At 38.0% G+C, this 18,857-nt stretch overlaps 1 protein-coding gene across 3 annotated transcripts in view; it reads left to right on the top strand.

Annotated features, from left to right (window-relative positions):
* The window catches only part of tspan9a (tetraspanin 9a), a 124,697-nt gene that overhangs the window by 27,353 nt on the left and 78,487 nt on the right, over window positions 1–18,857 (top strand). For 2 of the 3 annotated variants that reach the window (XM_077595390.1, XM_077595391.1), the window contains exon 3: window positions 16,884–16,954. The exons of the other annotated variant lie outside the window; for it this stretch is intronic. The gene's annotated coding sequence lies outside the window, so the exon portion shown is untranslated. The remainder of the gene's footprint in view (window positions 1–16,883; window positions 16,955–18,857) is intronic. 3 annotated transcript variants of the gene reach the window in all.

Raw genomic sequence — 18,857 nt, 5'->3', positions numbered from 1 at the left:
GACCTATCATTTAACAAACTCGCACTACGGTTTAGCGCCAACAACAAAAAAGTGTCTTTCTTTTGTTGCTCATGTCGTAAAACTACCTTTTTTTGTTTAAACCAATTCGCTTATGGATTCCCATTGATGGTGATAGATGTCCTATCCAATATTATCTGGCACTGCTGCAGTGAATGTTTCCTATCCATATGAATGAATTCAAATGGACTAGACATCTCTCACCGTCAATAGCAGTCATTGAGTTAAATGTGAATTCCTTCCAATTACAAACTACTAATGTCCACAAAGCCTACATTAAATCAAATACATAGGGAATATTCAGGTCTTGGTGCATTCTGATGACACCACTATGCTTGCCACTTTTGCAATTTCTTAGGAGTTAACATCTAAGAAATCATTCCTTCCTATACTGATACGGCTTAACCTCATGGGCAAAATGTACCATACAACATCAGTGATTGCCTATCTTATTTTTTTAATATTACATTCACAATTTATTTTATGTATGTTCTTTCTTATTTCAACACCATGATAATCGAGCAATTCCTTCATTTAAACTAAGCTTGTACATGATATAATTTATTTTTTCTTGATGTCGCACTCCAACTGCATTTTAATTAAGAGTAAAATGGCCTGCTACAATTTAGAAGAAATAATGGAATGGAACAATGTGCTGAGTTTGGAATTATTCCAGATCATTGTTTTTATGGAGACTGAGTGTTCTTTCTGATTCTTTGTTGTTAATCACTCGTAAAGCATAGCAATCCACTATGAAGACAATTAAACCAGTGTTTCCCAACCAGCGGCACACTGGTGTGCCGTGAGCGATGCTCAGGCGTGCCGCGGGAAATTACAAGAAATCATACATCCTAATAATCCAAGAGAGAAATCTAAATATTAAGAGATAAAAATCGAACTATCACAAGGTTAAAATTGAATTATGAAATCATATATTGTACTATAAAAGATTAAAAGCTTAATATTATATATTATATAATAGATTAAAGTCATTCTGTTGCTTATTTTTATGTCAAGTAAACCGTAAGCTCTTTGGTTTTCCGGGCTTCAATTTTTGTTGACGTTTAGTCTCTGTGAGCACAAAACAGCTCTTCTCATAATGTTAGGTGGTTGAAGTAATATTAAAAGATTGAAGTCATTTTCCTCTTTTCACAATACAAAACGTTATAAAACTTTGATGAGAACGACTTTATAATGTTAATATAGTTTTAAATTATAAGATTTTCAGATAGTGGTGTGCCTTAAGATTTTTTTCAATGAAAAAATTGTGCCGCAGCTCAAAAAAGGTTTGGGAAACACTGAATTAGACACTGGTGATTGATGCACCAGGAAAATGCAAAAATTTGTCTGCTTGTTTGGAGATTGTAAGATCATAGTGTAGCGTACAACAGACTGCAAAGCGGTGTGCCTGTGTATTTGTATATTTGCACTTAAAAAAAAAAAATTATACAAGTAGTTGACCTGACCTGATGCTCATGACATGATGATTCTCCCATTTCAACTTGGCTTAAAAGAACCACACGCACCACTGACCACCAGAAACCATGGCTCTATAATTGGTTATTGATTGACTAAGCAATGGCAGTGGCATAAAATAAGATACTTTAGTTGAGAGAGTGGTGGTTGACAAGTTGTGTATGAGGTGTCCGCATTGAATGTGGGTTTGTTTTTATGTACATGCAAAGATCTCATACTTTCCAAAACTGGTGGTGCAATACGTTATGGGATGGTGGAATTTGTTTATTTGTATAGGTCAATACACACTGCTTCTGCTGGCACAAATACTGTGAATGTGCGAAGATGCATTCAATTTATCTTGGGAAATTATATGCACTTGTCATGGAATTGGGTTCTGCACAATAGTCTTCTCTGTGCCAATAAATAATTCAATACTGAATGTGTCCTACTCACATGTTTCTCTCAAGATAAAATTGTATAATAAATGGCTTCTCTCACAAAAATCTAATATAGAGTTCCTTTTGACCAAATGCAGATGGAAAACATTATGATCATGGTTTTCTCCAGAAATATTAGCATTATTGCACGCGACCTTAAAATGTGCAAAGTGGGGTTTCCTTTTTCTCCACAGGAGTGTAACGCTATCCTTATGTGATGCTGAAGATCTCACAAAAGGCCATATTTACATGTTCCTTCTTTATATTTCTTTCAGTCAAGGTACTAGATTTTGCGGTCAGTATCTCTATTATACTGCTCTATGATAGCCCTAAATCTTTTTGTGTAATTACTGTACTTGAACAGGAAGTAGAGATCAGGGCTATGCAAGGGGGATTCAATCCTTTTCCACTAAGCATTATAGCTGAACAGGATATATACCCGTGAAATAGTGTTATCATTTCTATTTCAGCTTATTTTTCCATGAAATTAAATGATTTTAAAATCGAGGCTCTTGCTATGAAGAAGGTCAGAGGGTGTGCAGTGTGTATTTGTCTGCCATGTCTGAGGTCTCGTTTCCAATTTGGCTTCAAGGGACAGACAATATTTTATCTTTATCATGTGCATCCCTTCAAAAGCAATTTTGTCTCATAAAATGAGAAACACAAAGTTACCTTTTTCTGATTGTAATAGTGGAGAAAAAAGACGGTATTTCCATGAAGTGGCCACACGTAGTGCGTGCAAACATTTATCAAGGTCACTATTATTTTGGCAACACAGATTAGATCTAATAGAACTTATTTTTTGGGGTGGTTTATCCATTTTCAAAGATCAATAAAATTTACAATTTGCATACAATACAAAATACTTTAAGCAACCAAGTAAAAAAAGTTGTTAAAAATATTAACTTTATTTTTAAGAAGGGAATTGATTAAAACAAACACTTTCAATTTCTTAATTCTTTTTAAAACTGCAATCTACTATCATGGTATTTTTTTAAGAACTACACCATTTCTGGCCCCTTGGCCTTGAATTTGACACAGGTGCCTTAGAGTTAAATAGGCTATGGACACGCGGATGTGTGTGCGCACACACACACAGACACACACACTGCTTCTCAACATTTTGCTTCAAGTCTATCTGTCTGTTGATCTATCCAAACTGCTTAATTTTACCATTCAGTAGAGCCACGGAAGCCCTTGAGCTCAAAAACATACAGTACTTAATACATCAGTAATATTCCCTCCTGCTGTGTGGCGCAGTTCCGGGTCCTGTTTTGCTAAGTAATAATAAGCTTAGTTTGGCTTTGATGCTTGCCTTTTACGTGAATAACTTTCTGTCCTTGTGTGTAAATGCGTGCCACAGGGAATTTCTGTGAATGCTGATAGACTGTTGGATGGATTGCAATTCTATAACGACCCTAACTCCAGCCCAAAGTGCAGGCTGTATTATCTGTTGTTGTACCAAGAGCAGACACTGAGCTACACGGAACGTTTGTCCCAAAAAAAGGGTACAAGAGGGAGCTACATTGTTAGACAAGTTATGCGAATGATTTTGATTATTTCCACTTTTTTTCTGCAGTCCATTAAAGAAAGACATATCTAAGTAAAATTCCAAAGGCAAGGTAGTTTTATATTAATTCTCAGCACAAAACTATCTTGGTTTTCCTGATAATCTCTCTTTATTTTCCTACTTAACACACACAGAGTTCTTTGCAAATGACTAATTCTTTTTTTGTTTAGGTATAATGAATGGCATCAAGCATTGTGCAGGCAACATGGGAGGGATCTAAAAACTTTGATGCTCATTTTCAACTCAAATAGCCTGACATTATTTAGTTTAGTGCTACAGTTTTATATTTTGTTATTAATTTGCGTCATCTCGCCTTACTATAACCTATTTCATTGTCTTAACGGTAAACTTGCGAGGCTTATACGACAATAATGATAAAATACAAGAGCATAAAATGGTATCTTCAATGTTACGCCAAATTGGTGAATCATTGGGTTCCATTTTTCATCTCAATGATTTATCTGGTATGTTCCCTAATGATGGATGCGATTGTACAGTTACACAATCAATTTTTTAATTAAATCCTCTCCTTCGTGTGATGTGTGCCACAGGAGGTATGCATATCACGCTTTGCATATAATCAAATGCGCAATCCACTGTGCTGTTGTGAAACAACAAGTAATAAATAATGTGCAGCAATGGCCAAGCAGTCACATCTTTGTGAATGCCCCTTCTTGATTGTTTTTCATCATCGCACTGGACAAATATTTGGTCAAACATGTAATCACATGCATTGGTGTGTTTGAATGGAGTTCCAGTTGATGTTTAGAATTGTGTGCGTGTGAGTGAGTGTGTATGTCTGTCCGTGGTGGCAAAGCAAGGATAGAATTCTGCTTGGCATCCAAACAGATTTGTGTGCCGCCACAGTGAGGTAATAGGGCAGGCGCAATGGAGTCAGAATGTCTCTGGAGCGGATTGGTGTTTAATGTACAGTGCTGGAACAGTGAGGAGGGATTAATGGGAGATTTCAAACCTCAATGATCCAGGGTGTTTTAAATAGTGGCAGTGTTTGTGTGCCCCAGTACTCCTCTGTATGCTACAGGAATCAAATATGCGACAATTAAATTGGGTCGTATGTTTCTGTTTCTTCATCTCCATAAAATATTACTTTCTAGTGTTGTATATAATCTAAATCAATGGTCAGTTCTATATATGCAGGCCTCTATTTCTGTATGTGTTCCCCTTGTTCTACTTCGATCCACATTTTCAAAGATTTCTGATCTTCTTTGAATAGTCTTTGTTGAAATATTATTTTTTATAAATCTTTTCAATAAAACTACTGCAGAGAGGATGTAGACACAGTTGCGATTTCAAAAAGCTGAAATTTGCCTGAACAAAAGATTACGTGGTGAAATAGGTCTGGGACTGCTTTAATCTTTCCCAAGAGTACACTAGATGTTTTTGTGTTGAAAGGAGTGGGATCAAGCCCTGCATATGATCTTATGGCTCATGTAGACAGACAGATGGGATTTCTGTAGAGACTGCTGAAAATGGATCTTAATGCGACGGATCATAGGATATCAGTGCTAGCCTTTCACCATAGATGTCCCACAAATGGTGACAATGACCTGGTTGGATTGGACACCACTGTGCTCGGATCATTGCTTGACCCCTACACTTAGTGTGAGGTGTAATTTTCTATCTGTAATTATACAATCTGCTCTGGGGAGCTCCGATGGCTGAGTTTTATTTGCTCTGGACAGGATTGGAAACATCACTGGCTGCGTGAAAGGCGGTATACTATGGTACCTTTAAAATGAAAATGATGAAAATCAAATAATAATGTTGCATTAATCACACTAATGAAAACTCAAGGAAACAAAGCCTTAGAACTCAGTGACGAATGAGGGTCGAAGGCACACAAATCAGGAACTCACCGCCGAAGCGATTCCTTCATGCTCTGGGAGTGTAAGGGAAGGCTGCTTTGGGTTGGAAAGTTGCGCTCGTACACCACTGCTACCACCCTCGGACTGGCGCTCAAGTTTGCCTAGAGTTTGCCGTTTTCAGATCGGGTCCCCCGCTGTTCTTCCGTCGCACATGGTGGCTACTTTCCCTCTCAGGCCAGCTCTCTCGTCTACCTACAGTGAGCTCACCACGGGCATCATGGAGACACAATTCCTTTTTAACCAAAGAGAGACCAGGGGATTGTTGGCAGATTGGCAATGGAAGAGCAACTCTATCACATCAATTTCAAGATAAAATAAAGAATGCAACAAGGTTGTTTTAATTTTTGAGATTTTCCATTTCGTAACTTTTTTCGTAATTTTTTTTGTATGCAGACAACATTTTCCCATTGAGGTCTTTTGTGACCTGAATGATTTGTCTGGAGAGTGAATGAATTGAAAGATGAAGAGGGAAAAATCTACTTGTGCAGATTTATTCCTTTTGTAGTTGTTGACTTGAAGGGAAATTAACCTCAAATATTTAACTATACCGTTAAGTACAAGAAAAAAATATCATACTGTTGTGATATTCTGGCAGAGAAACGTACACCAGAAGTCTGATAGTGTTGAGGCACCAGATGGCATTGGTGATCCCAAACCCCTCCGTCTGTCAAACCCTCTGAACCAATTCTAGTGTAGTGTTTTGTTAATTGTCAATTTGATGGTAGATTATTGTAGAACAATTAAAAATGAAAATATTGATTTTATAGGTTCTGCATTTTTATGTATTATACTGTATTTGACATCTCACCACTTCTTTTTTCCCCATTGTTCCCCTGCACCGATATATATATATATATATATACATACATACATATATATATATATATATATTCATATGGATATATATATATATATATATATATATATATATATATATATAATTTAACACTGTATTCCAAAAGAGCTTTAAACAGCCTATGTTTTAAAAGCTCGATTTTGGCATGTGGGTGAGCTAAATTTGGCCTGATGTCTCCAATTTCAGTGAATTTTATGTGCACGTTCACTCATAAGGTTTACTGTGTATTGTTGTTATTTTGGGAGTAGCAGTTGTCTTTGCCCCTCCTTCTCCAATCCCTCCATCCAAGAGGCAAGATAATGACTGACAAGGGCACGCTTTGGGAGACTTTCCTGTCCCATTGCAAGGCCCCCTTTATGTGGAGATCACAGACTAACCCAACCTTAAGAGGATTATCTAATGTTATGACATTGCAGGAAACATGTTATCATCTCCTTGTGACGATGAGCCTTCTTTAATTCCTCCACATAAGCGGACTACTAGCAGCTATATATTACGGAGACCATTAACAATCAATGTTGTTCAGCCACAAGACGATTCAATGGGTCATTAGGTGTGATTGTGAGTGCGAAGGGTTTTCTGTCTATGTGTACCCTGCGACCAGGCTCAGTTGTAGTTCGCCTTTTGCCTGAATTCAATTGGAATAGGCTCCAGCACCCCACAACCCTGGAGAAGTATAAGAGCTGTTTAAAATGAATGAATATATGTTGTGCTATCTGAGTCAGTCATTTGCTCCGATTGCAAACTGATGCACACGTTATCAATTTAACGACTACGTAAAATGATTATAGATGTACATCCTATAACTTTCTTCTTGGAGACACCCTCCAGATTTCTCCCTTTTATTCCCAGTGCTCAAAACCACAATATCCAAGACTAAAATCTTTAAGACATGCTTTCAAATCTTGGGTGTCACAAGACTACACAATGGATTTCAGAGTTCAATGGTGAACGATGGAAGAAGATGAATCAAATATAATAAAGCAGGATGTTCCATAAAAGTCGAGTAGACAGAATCAGAAAGGCCAATTTGCAAAATTTCCAGTTTCTTGTTTTGAGTGTATATTACTATGAGCTGTCACAATTCAGTTCACCATGCATGTTGTTTCCCTTCTTTTACTCTAACCTTTTTGATATCCCCTGCCTTTGAGACGGGCCTACCATTTGTTCTGAGTTTACTGTTCACCAAGGAAAAACCTTTCATCTTTTTCAAATTATATCTGGTTACTGTGCTTGTCATATTTACCCTTTGGCATCCTCTCTGCATTCTGGAAGCTGAGCTTCTAGTACCTTTCAGAATTCATCATTCATGGCCAAGAAGCAATGAGATTCATCAGAATATAATGCAACGTGCTAGCGACCCTCATAGCACTTCCCCCACCTGTGCGGTCCCGTGTGAGAGCCGGGTTGCCTACAGCCAGTGTGTCTGTACACATGCTTGTCAAGCTGCAGGCGGCTGCATTGGGAGTTCTGGCCTGTGCAAACTAAGGCCTTCTTAAAGATTGATTTATAGCCTGTACCTGACAAAATGGCTTTGGTCTGCGTTTTGGTGTGGTCTCCACATTTCACAGCCAGACATATTGATGAGGATCATGCCTTCACACCAGTAGTGTATTAAAATGAGGCAATAGGCAGACATGTGTAAAATGCATTTTGGAAGTGGCTTGAGGGAATAGTTTGAGCAGAGGCTTTATGGATATTCCAGAGAATTAAGAGAAAGCAGTTAGCATGTTTGACTTTTATATTGGCTTAGCGGCTCAGGAGCAGAGGCAAGGTTTGGATAATGCGTCATGCGGCTTTCCACATATACACCAGCTTTTTGTCTGTGTCGTGCTCTTACACACTTTGTTCTCGTCTCCTCTCATTTGATGTGCTGTCAAGATGTTTCTCACTTATCGTGATGGCTTGTGGATTAAAAAGGCGAGTATCCAAGTACAATCCAACAACAGTGGTTGAAAACTATAATATAGGGGTAACAGTATGTAGTTATGTATAATTAGATTTTCATCAGCAAAACGAGATCGCTTAGCTTCTGTTCATCAATGACACCCAAATCACGTGATGACAAAATCGAGGTTTCCTTTCACCGTAAATAACAATTTGGAAAACTGTATAACATCACAGGAACTTAATTTTTTCCATCCAATTTACATACTGCTTATCCTCACAAGGGTCACGTGGGTGTTGGAGCCTATCCCAGCCATCTATGGGCACCAGGCGGGGGACACACTGAATCCAATCACAGGGCACAAGGAAACTGACTACCCATCTGAGCTTCAATCTTGTTAAAATTTCCATTTGTGAGGAACATATTCATTTATCCAATGTAAGGTTTCACAATTCATTGACTGCAACACATCCACCATCACCTTGATATATCTCTGCCACACAGCATTAACGTTTCTCCGTTGGGTTTTCATTTTTTTCCTTCCTTGCGTTGGTTTTCTTAGAGTATTCCACATTACATATGCACAATAATTATTTGTTTATGGCAGTTTGATTTCTTTTTGCCTTGCGATTACCTGGCAACCAGTCGATGGTGTGCCCTTTCTCTTAAACCAATGTCTGCAGGGATGTGCTCCAGCTCATGGGACCCTTTAAGGATAGAAAATGGATGGATTGATACTGTGACTATTTTTTTTATGTTCTCTTCATCCATCTGTACAATACTTGGACCACAGGGTATGGAGGCATTTTCATTAGATTCTTTGCATTCTTTGAAACCTTGCTGAATGAAATACGCTGAGCTCTAAGGTTTGCGGCCATCATTTGCCACCACGTTTTCTTCAACTGGACCACCAACACGCATGCGGCGCTCACACCTGTTTGCTTGAGTACTCTCAGCAGGCCCACTGCCTGTCTGGTCAACGGCCAGCCAATCATTCACTGCCCCGTATTCAAATTCAGACAGCGTTCACCTCATTGGATAAATCCAAAGCAGACAGCCGGTCTCGCAGTAACATTTTGGCTGACCTGATAATCATTGTTTTGTACAAAAGCAAACATCCTGTATTTAGAGCAGGGGCTGATTCATCAGGTTAATGCCATAACTAAATATAGATTTCTTTAATCAGATTCAGTGGAAATCATCTCACAGGTGGAGTACTCCCTTTCACTCAAAATCTCATCTCAATTTTTCAACCTAGCCTATTTTTTTCTCTGTGTTGTGTTTTCTTCTTCATAGTCACATTCCTATTTTTAAATATATTTTTGCCTTAACTAAATTTGCAACCTCACACTAAAACGAAGCTTATTTCCTGGACTGTGTTTTTTCTTTGATTCCCACTGTGCCAGTGAAGTCTCAGGAAATGTTAATCCACAAGAATCCAATATTCTGAACTGTTCAGTACTAATAAAGAAGTTATGTCTAAATCTGTCACTAGTGGTGTAGCAGTGCATTCGCCCGATTTAAGTGCTGGCAGTGTTGGATCGATTCCCACTCAGTACTGTTTTTGTGGTTGTGAATGCTTTGTCTGCCCCTGTTGTGACCGGTACACGGTTGATTGGTCGCCGATCTTTTGGTCACCGCTCTTTTGGTCGCCGATCTTTTGGTCACCGCTCTTTTGGTCGCCGATCTTTTGGTCACCGGTCTTTTGGTCGTCTGGAAGGTACGTGATAATTACCATTTAAATCGTTGCTCAAATTCCCTAAATACAAACTGCGAATTACTATTTAGTCATACTTAATGCCCTAGTTATTATTAGGCTAAAGAAAAACTCCAAATTTCCCGGACTTTTATTGTTTTTTTGTTGGAGAACTTGTTAAGACCCTGACTAACGTAGCTTCTTAAAGGGAGAACGCATGTACATACATACTCTTATACACTCACACGTCGGCTCAGTGAAACTGCTCATGGCCATTGTTGGCTTTTATTGATGCGTAGACCGTTTTGTCGCCGATCTTTTGGTCGCCCGTTGTCGCGGTCGGGACGATAAAAAAAGACGGTGACCAAAAGACCGGCGACCAATCGACCGCACATGGTTGTGACCTACAACATACTTGCAACCAGTTTAGAGTATAGTCCATCATTCACCAGAGGTCAGCAGTGATGGGCTTTAGCACCCTGCAACCCTGACAAGCATAAGCTTGTGCTTAAATCCTGAAATCTGTGTATTTAAATTCATACTTAACTGTACTTCACAGTATTCATTGCTTTCCCTCACTGGATTTTTCTTGCCCCCAAAAAGTTTGTTGTAGAGCCCTGAAGCCTACTGTAACTTTTGACCTTACTTTTTTCAATCTGTGCACCTCTGGTGTAGCTTCACCTTCCAAGATATTAGAAAAGGTCAAATGGATGAGATTACATGATTAATAATTTTGTTCCTTTTTCGCTTTGGTTTTTCCTGATGCGTCGTTTTACTGGATTATATATTTGAATTATGCTCTCATCAATTTATGAATCTAATATCTACATCTTTTTTTTGTTTTTAAGTATTTTGTATCCGCTATCTACAACATCTATGACATGACCAGTATGATTTTGAGTGTGAATGGCCGTTTGTCTCTGTGTGCCCTACGGCTGACTGACGATCAGTCTACGGTGTTTCGCCCAAAGTCAGCTGGGATAGGCTCCAGCAACCGTACGAGGATACGCGGTACGGAAAATGAATTAATGAATGAATGAATGGATTCTGCTGTATAACATATCTTTAGTAATGCTATTATACATGTCTTTGCTGTCCCAATTTTAGCTTGTTGAATATCATCTCGAGTATTTAGAACACTTGACGGATCGTGATTTTGTGTTTTGAGCATTTTTATGCTACAGCCACATAAACAGCTTAGTCAACTGCATTAAAAAAAGAAAGAAGAAACACTGTATTGTATTTGCATATTAATTGAATCCCTGCCCGCACATGGCTGCATTCGCAAAAGCAGAGCATGATAAATAAGTAATATGCTCATCTGGCTTTCTCTGCTGTTTGGGGAGCTATTGGTGTTTTCCAGATTGTGGTCAAGGGATTGGAAACAGCTTTTCACACATAAGCACGGCTCCGAGGAATCATCTCCAATGTTTGTTTGACACAGGAAAATTGATAATATTTCATATAGGGAACTGTGGAACTATTTAATTAGAATGTGTTCTACTTTGTCATGGTTTAAAGTTACTGTCAAATCGGGAATTGGGAAATGGGGGTGGGGTGTACTACTTTCATTTCATTGCAACACAGCTGAAAACAATACCAACATGCTGGTCACACGTCTAAGGGGAACAGTTATGGCCAAAGGGAGAGCTGTTCTAGACTGGTTAAGTCAGTTACATTTCCTCAGTCCAGGTGTTAAAGTTGTTAAACCCCCAAGTGAAGGCCCAAAAACCTCTCAATTAAATATAGCTCCAAATGTCAGTGCCTGTTGTTCATCACCAAATCCGTCGGGAAGTTTCAGACATTACCTCGACATGGACTGAATCGGGCTAAGTTGTGAATGATCACTTTTTCCCCCAGATTTAAATGTTCAAGCTGGTTAACCTATGACATATGTTTGCTCGTGACGGATCAAAACAGACTGTTTCTAAAAATAAAGTTTCTCAAGAATAACCGGAAAAATTATTTCCTCGCATCTGGGTTTTCTTATATGTGGTATGGTCTCCGGACATATCCTGCCAACTCATACAATGGAAATTTGGATTGTATTATTGACCCCGCCCCTCACCCAAACCCCCAAAACTAAAGGAACATGGCAAGTCTGCAGAAAATGCTTTCAGTGTGCCATTGAAAGATTTTGAATGCGTGCAGTTTGGGCTTCCTCTTAACTCCTAAAATCATTTTTCTTTGGTTGACTCAAACTGTCAATAGGCGTGAGTGTCTCTTTACCGTTTATTTCAACTTTTGCCAAAAATAAACTCTGATAGTATGCAATTCACTCAAGATAAAGGACTATGTATAAAATGGATGAAGAGATACAAGACTGCTCACGCTCTTAATTGTGCGTATTTAGCTGCTACATTAAATTTTCAGCAATGTTCTATCAACATTTCAGGTCAGATCATTTCTGCCATCTGGTATAAGATGTTATCAGGTAGCTGGGGTCCTTTTTTTCCAAATTCTCTTTGAAATGCAGTCCAAGTACTTGTGCTTTTCAGACTCCAACAATGAACTTACTCTTCAATTTTGAGGTCCACAATATATTATACTCGTGATTTTTTTTGTGAAAGTACAGAAGTCATGATCGTTCGTTTGCATGTGCAAAGGTGCTTAGTGGAGCTTTGTTGTTTTTGTTTTCAAATGAAGCCGTCGCTCCATTTAGGTGTCTCTTTGTTGTTGTTTAATAAATAAAAGGTACATTAACTTACTCAAAAACAGCATCATTCGTCCACCATACTCCCAATGTTCATTATCTAATGGGCTGCGATTCCATTAGTTTTGATGCGAGTTTTAACAGAAGCCATCTTTAAACTGGTCAGTCAGCACTCTACTCTGATTGTCCCATTTTCTGATTGCTTACCAGTCCTCCATATCGAATCGAATGCACTGAAGTAGCAATAATATAATGGAGAATTATAATGGCTTCTTAATTTTCTTTTCTTCATTCACGATATTAGTATGCACATTGTTTCTTAGGTCATATAATAAAGCAATGCAAATTATAATATGCAATATGTTTTAATGTGTTACCAAGGCAGATGCTAGATAATTGATGTTATCTGCTACAGCCCTGAAGAGAATTGCAGTATATGAACAGAAATAAATTTCAGATCATATGGTGCCTATTAAGTACATAGAACCCACCCAGCGTGCTCGGAAACCACCGACTTAGAAAGAAGCATAACCTTACAGCACTCATGACAGCCTTTGCCGTTGTTTCATAGAAAATTCCTTAGATCTTAATGCTTTAAATATTTATTTCTAAACTTGCTCCAAATAAAATAATCCGGAACATGGCACACACAAATAATGGAAAGGATGTCTTTTCTGTGATGGAATAGTTCCTGGAAGACACATTATCTCCCACTGATGTCTAGTCAGAAGACAGCTGGCCCAATTCAATACAAAAAAAAGCAAATACGCAATAAAAAAAATAGTGAAACAAAAACTGAAAGCATTATTGCACTGTAGTTTTCATATGAACACATTTAATTCAAATACATATAAGGAAGAAATTTTAAAAAGTGTCCCCTAAAAAGGATTTTAATTCTGTAATCATTAACTTGAATTGTGAAACTGATCCAACTCTGGTTCAAGAAAATATAGTAACTATTTTCATGAAAATCTGATTTTTTTTTGTAAAGTGGCTTCCTCTCTTTAGTGATTACATTATTGTCTTTTTAAATTGTTTTCATGGTCCATTCAATTAACATTAAGTAATTGCTGTTTTGAAGACAACGATCCTACCTTGGTGATTTTTCTTTGCACCATCATACAGATTCAATTGGATTTGTTAAAAATAAACTTAGATTAATTAAGAAAAGCATTGCTTCCAATAGTTTACTGTAATTACCAGGAAACGCCCGTTTTGTTTCTTTTTTTTTCACACTAATTGTTTCTAATCAATTTACATTTTGTTAAAAAGGGGGAAGGTGGAATAATTGTTATTTTATAATCTAGATTCATCCTGCTGTTTATATTTCTTGTTTGGGGCTAGACAATATATTTTGTGTTCAATTATTTTTTTCCATATTTTCTTCTACTTCCTCAGCAGTCTCCCTCAAAATATTCTTGATAACATCTCATCTCATTTTGTAAACCGTGTCCAGGCCAGAGGCGGGGGACACCCTGAATCGGTGGCCAGCCGATCGCAGGGCACAAGGAGACGCACAAACATTCACTCTCACACCCATACCTATGGACAATTTAGTGTCCAATCAGCCTATCATGCATGTCTTTGGAATGTGGGAGTAAACCAGAGTACCCGGAGGAAACCCACGCAGGCCCAGGGAGAACATGCAAACTCTACACAGGTGGACCGACATGGACTTGATCCCAGGACCCCAGAGGTGTGAGGCCGGATGCGCTAACCACTCGCGTTAACCACTCGCGCCACCGGGCCGCCTTCTTGTTAACATATCTTTGTTATTTGTTATGTTTGATGTGGATATCTGCAGTCTCCATTAGCAAATTTTTGAACGATTTCTGCCGAAGGCACAGCTTCTTTGTGTTTGATCAAACTTTGCAGATTTTTTTATACTCCTTTTCCATCTCTGCACTGTGTTTGATATCTATCCAGTGTCATTTGAAATGATTTGTTTGAAGTGGCAAGTAAATGATCACATGCTACATTCAATTGATAGAATGTAAAGATTGGGAGCATGTAAACAAAGCTACAGAAGTATGACATATCCTGACTGCTTTTCAATGCGAGTCATTTACCTACTACGTCTTAAAATAGTTGCTAATGATGTGATTGCCTTGAGTTCAAACATTGGGGGAAAATGCATCTGTGAAACTGGCAATTACAGGATATAGAACATGGAAGAACCTTTCCCATTTCAAATGGATTTAACCTATATTGACGTTGCTGGCACTGAAACATAATCATTAACTACCAGCCCTGCCTACTCAAATAGTCTGAATTTCCATAGCCATCAATGGCATCCAATTAAAAGTCAAAAATTCCCCAAGACAAAACCCAACATCTTATGTCCCAAAACTTTAGTCCAGACGACTTGTTCTTGTAAAGGACTCATTTTATATTACACCTCACGTAATTAAGGGTAACGGACCTGTAAATGACCTGGCACTTTGACAGAAAGGTACTGAGCCCATGAAGCATGAAAAGCTGCAGAAGCAAATAGGTACATCACTTTTTCCTCAACGCTACATTCTAATTTTCTGCCAGAAACATTCACACACATTTCATAGTAAAGTAGCTTCTGAGGTTGCGGTTGGTCCCCAAGATGACCACATTGGCATTTAGATACAAAATGCTGTATTACACAGCCAATTATGTCTCAGAATGCCAGGCTTTTTGTTATGTAAAACCACTTTGGCACTGGCAACTGTGGATGTTCCATCGACCACATGCATAGATAAATGTGTTCTGGGGAACATAGAAGATGTGTTTGGGAAGATTGATGTATTTAACCCTTCTAGCCATTAAGACTAGTTTGTTTATTTTTTTGTTAGGGTCGTATAAGCCCTACAGACTACATTCAATCTTCATTCACCACTTGGAATGCCTTGTTATCTTTCAATTTGACTTTAAGTAGCTACCCTCCAGTCATCAATATCTTATTAGCCCTTCATACTGTGTTTCCAATCATCCAAATTTGACATTCGGAGGTGGTTCACGTTAAAATGCATTGTCGTATGATGCCATTACTGTAAAGAAGTGAACATTAAGTAACGGTCATGAAGCATCACATAACTCCTGATTCTCATGTGATGACAGTGTAGTTGAAAGGATTGTAGTAATCATTTTCTTCCATTGCTGTTCCATCATGTACTACAATGTACCTTTCTTAAAAATATGTACTTCCACAATTCACAAAATGAAAGTTGATTATTTTTATTTTAATAGTGCATAAATCAGGTAGAGAACGTGCATTCATATGTTTCTGGTTGATTACATTTTGGTATATTTTGACTCATTCTACAAAATTTGCAAACTGTCTTTTCTCATAATTGAGCTCTTGTATTTTTCTTTGACAAATAGAATTCATTCGCTCTGAATTTCTGAACTTTGCAATTTTTCTTTCATTATAAACTTTCCTCGCTAAATGTTCTGTGCTGGTTGAGAGAACACATTTTGGGTGAGTGAAGCCAAGTACATCAGGCAGAAAACTTAAATATGCCTTTTTCAGCCTGTCTTGACTGATAATTTCTTCACTTCAACAAGCTGTGAATTCAATTTTCATGGAAGACATTTTCAAAGTGCACACTGCCACCTCAAAGCTGTCGGAAAGAAAGTAAAAAGCTGGCATACCCTGGCTCATATCCATAATATGGACACAGGTTTTGATACTGATTTATGCATGATTATAGTTTGTGTTGAAAATCTTTGCTTTAATCTAACAGTTATTCATAGCTGGGAATACTAACAATGGAACATTCCTCTAGAGCAAGTGGTTCCAACATCACTTACGGCTAACAGATCCAAAATCACAGCGGTGGAGAGAGCTTGCTGTCATCGTCTCCACCTTGGGTCTTTTAGTTCTCAGGGTGCTATACAAGGGTTTCAAAGTGTTCAAACATTTTCCTGCTTGCAAATTCATTGTGAGTGTTACTCTGTGTCTGCGGGGATCACTGGGAATGTGTGTGTGACTTGCTGTGTTTCAGGATAAGAATTTGTGTTATAGAGTACACATGAGGCAGGCAAAGTGAAGCTTCAAAATGTGACAGTGTGGGACCCTCCAGGCACTCAGGGAAAAGTCACGTAATGCACGTCGACCCGTGATAACACACAATGTATTCCTCAATGACTGAAAGCAAGGCACTCGTGTCACTCGTGAATGGATTTCAGGACATTTTTATTTTAGCGAGCCGTTAACCAAAAGGCAATTAAAGTGAAAGGTATTGAAAGAGAGCATACCGATTCACTAAGTGTCAGACTGAATTACTCGTTCTTTTCAGGGCTGTTCTTTTTAACGTTGGCTGTTTGTTCTAAGCCACACGACAGTGGGAACATCATCTTTTATCACTGCAGCGATTGGATAGGTGAAAGTGTTCAAAGAAGATGAGAAACCGGCTGGACTTTCTATTTTTCTTTTTTGTGTGTTACAGGAAAGACAAAGACAAAGACAAAGGCAGAAAGGGAATCGAGAGAGGCAGGCTCAACTTTTGACACTCTAAAGGTAACAGATTGAGAGAATCAGGACATGTTCAACCTCTATATGCACCTGGTAGAAGTATTCTATTCATATGTTTAGTGTCAACAATTCCGTCATAAATATAGTTTACACATTAAGAGTATTGTGGCTTTAATTTCTAAGTGATTTTGTAAAAGGAGTCAGTTTACTGTTTTATTTCATGACCTTAACCTGATACTCAGTATCAATATTGATGTTGATCCAGCTATTTTTTGAATATCAAGCAGGATCAGATTTTGTCACAAGATTGGGTCTGGTCCAGTTGTCGCAGGTTTTCAGTATCATTTTTTGCCTCTGCTTTGAATCAAATCACAAGTGTATGCGTTTAGTGAAACTACTGCCATTCACAAACGAATTATAGCAAAAGAGCATCATGGAATATTTGTAAACAGAGCATTTCTTGAGGAGGTTACAGCAGAGCTTAGTTTGATACAAAAATATGATTATTCATAACTTATCTTTACTGGCAAAAAAAATCTGATCAGATGGAAAGCAAAAAATAAAATAAAATCTGCATTGGGACATCCCAAGTTTTATTTAGATCAGGAGTCTCTAAATGCAAATCAAGAGAGCAAAACACAGCAAAATGTAATGGGTTTTCCATGAACCAACCTCATGCTCAATGCAGGGTTTCAGAAATTTTCAACAAGCTATTTTTTTATGTGTGTTCGTGTGTGTGCATGTGTGTGTATGTATGTGTGTATATGTATACAAACAGACATAGGCACCTTAAACACACATCCTACCAAAAACATTATGGCCTTAGCGAAGCTAATAAAAGTAGTTTTATTACTAACGTTCTAAGAATGGACTGCCTAAAGAGATTTAGTTTCCGTCAGCAGAGAAATCTTGTGAAAGCTTGTCAAAATTGTTCCACTGAAAATTCTATTCCCTCTTACGCTGCATCACTTCCATGCTTTCAGACGTTTTTAAAACTCATATAACTCAGGCTACCTTAAATGAACTTAGTAAAACTGTAGCACGCAGCACTAAAGCCACTAATACTCTGGCAAGTAAGAAAGCCTGCACTAGTCATCCAAATATCGGTATATCTCTGTGAGCATCTCAAATACGTGCTGGAGTAGTCTTGTCAAGTTCCTCTGAGGGTTTGGTGCTTCACTAAGCTGACGTGTGAACGTATTTCGAAAAGGGCAAAGGTGCAGTTTTGAAGATTGAGGGTCAAATAGCAAAATATGAACTATGAAGCACATCTAAAATCCTTCAACTTATGTAATATGCACTTCACAGAGCATTTGATGCTAATGTGTTAATCTCAACTCCTCAACAATAGGTAAGAAAAATAGAAACGTATTTTATAATTCTGATCATAAATTAAATATTTAGTTAATAGTTTAAGGCTACTCTTTTTTCACTCACAATCATACCACCACTGGATGGTTTTACATTGAATTATATTATAAGTACATTAAATTAGCTTAATTTGGTACACAATCTTCAATACTACTCTGACAGCCACACTGTTTATAGATGGCAACAGTCTCTGTGCAGTTTTTACCTTGTTGAAAGCCTGGGTAGCTATAACTTTATAATGAATACTTTATGAAGCTATTAGAGTAGCTTTCTGTAAGGCTCGCTGGAGAAATTGAAGTGCAGCAAAGCATCTTTACTACGTTGCTGGTCGCTGTCACTCAAGTCATCAACCTTGGCTACTAGAGATGGTTGTACACTTAACACACTTTGAAATGTCTCATATAGATTCAGCCATTCATCCATCCATCCAAGTTATCTTTTGTGTTGTAGCTGAGCCATTGTCAATATAAATTGACTTAAGAAACAGATTCACAGTAAAGTGGTACCTCGACATACGAGTGGCCCGACATACGAGCAATTCGAGATACAAGTAGAATTTTGGGCAAAAATTTATCTT

This window comes from Stigmatopora argus, chromosome 3, assembly GCF_051989625.1.
Source record: "Stigmatopora argus isolate UIUO_Sarg chromosome 3, RoL_Sarg_1.0, whole genome shotgun sequence".
Taxonomy (NCBI): Eukaryota; Metazoa; Chordata; class Actinopteri; order Syngnathiformes; family Syngnathidae; genus Stigmatopora; species Stigmatopora argus.
Note: the sequence above shows the minus strand (reverse complement) of the source record. Positions and strands in the feature narration are given on the sequence as shown.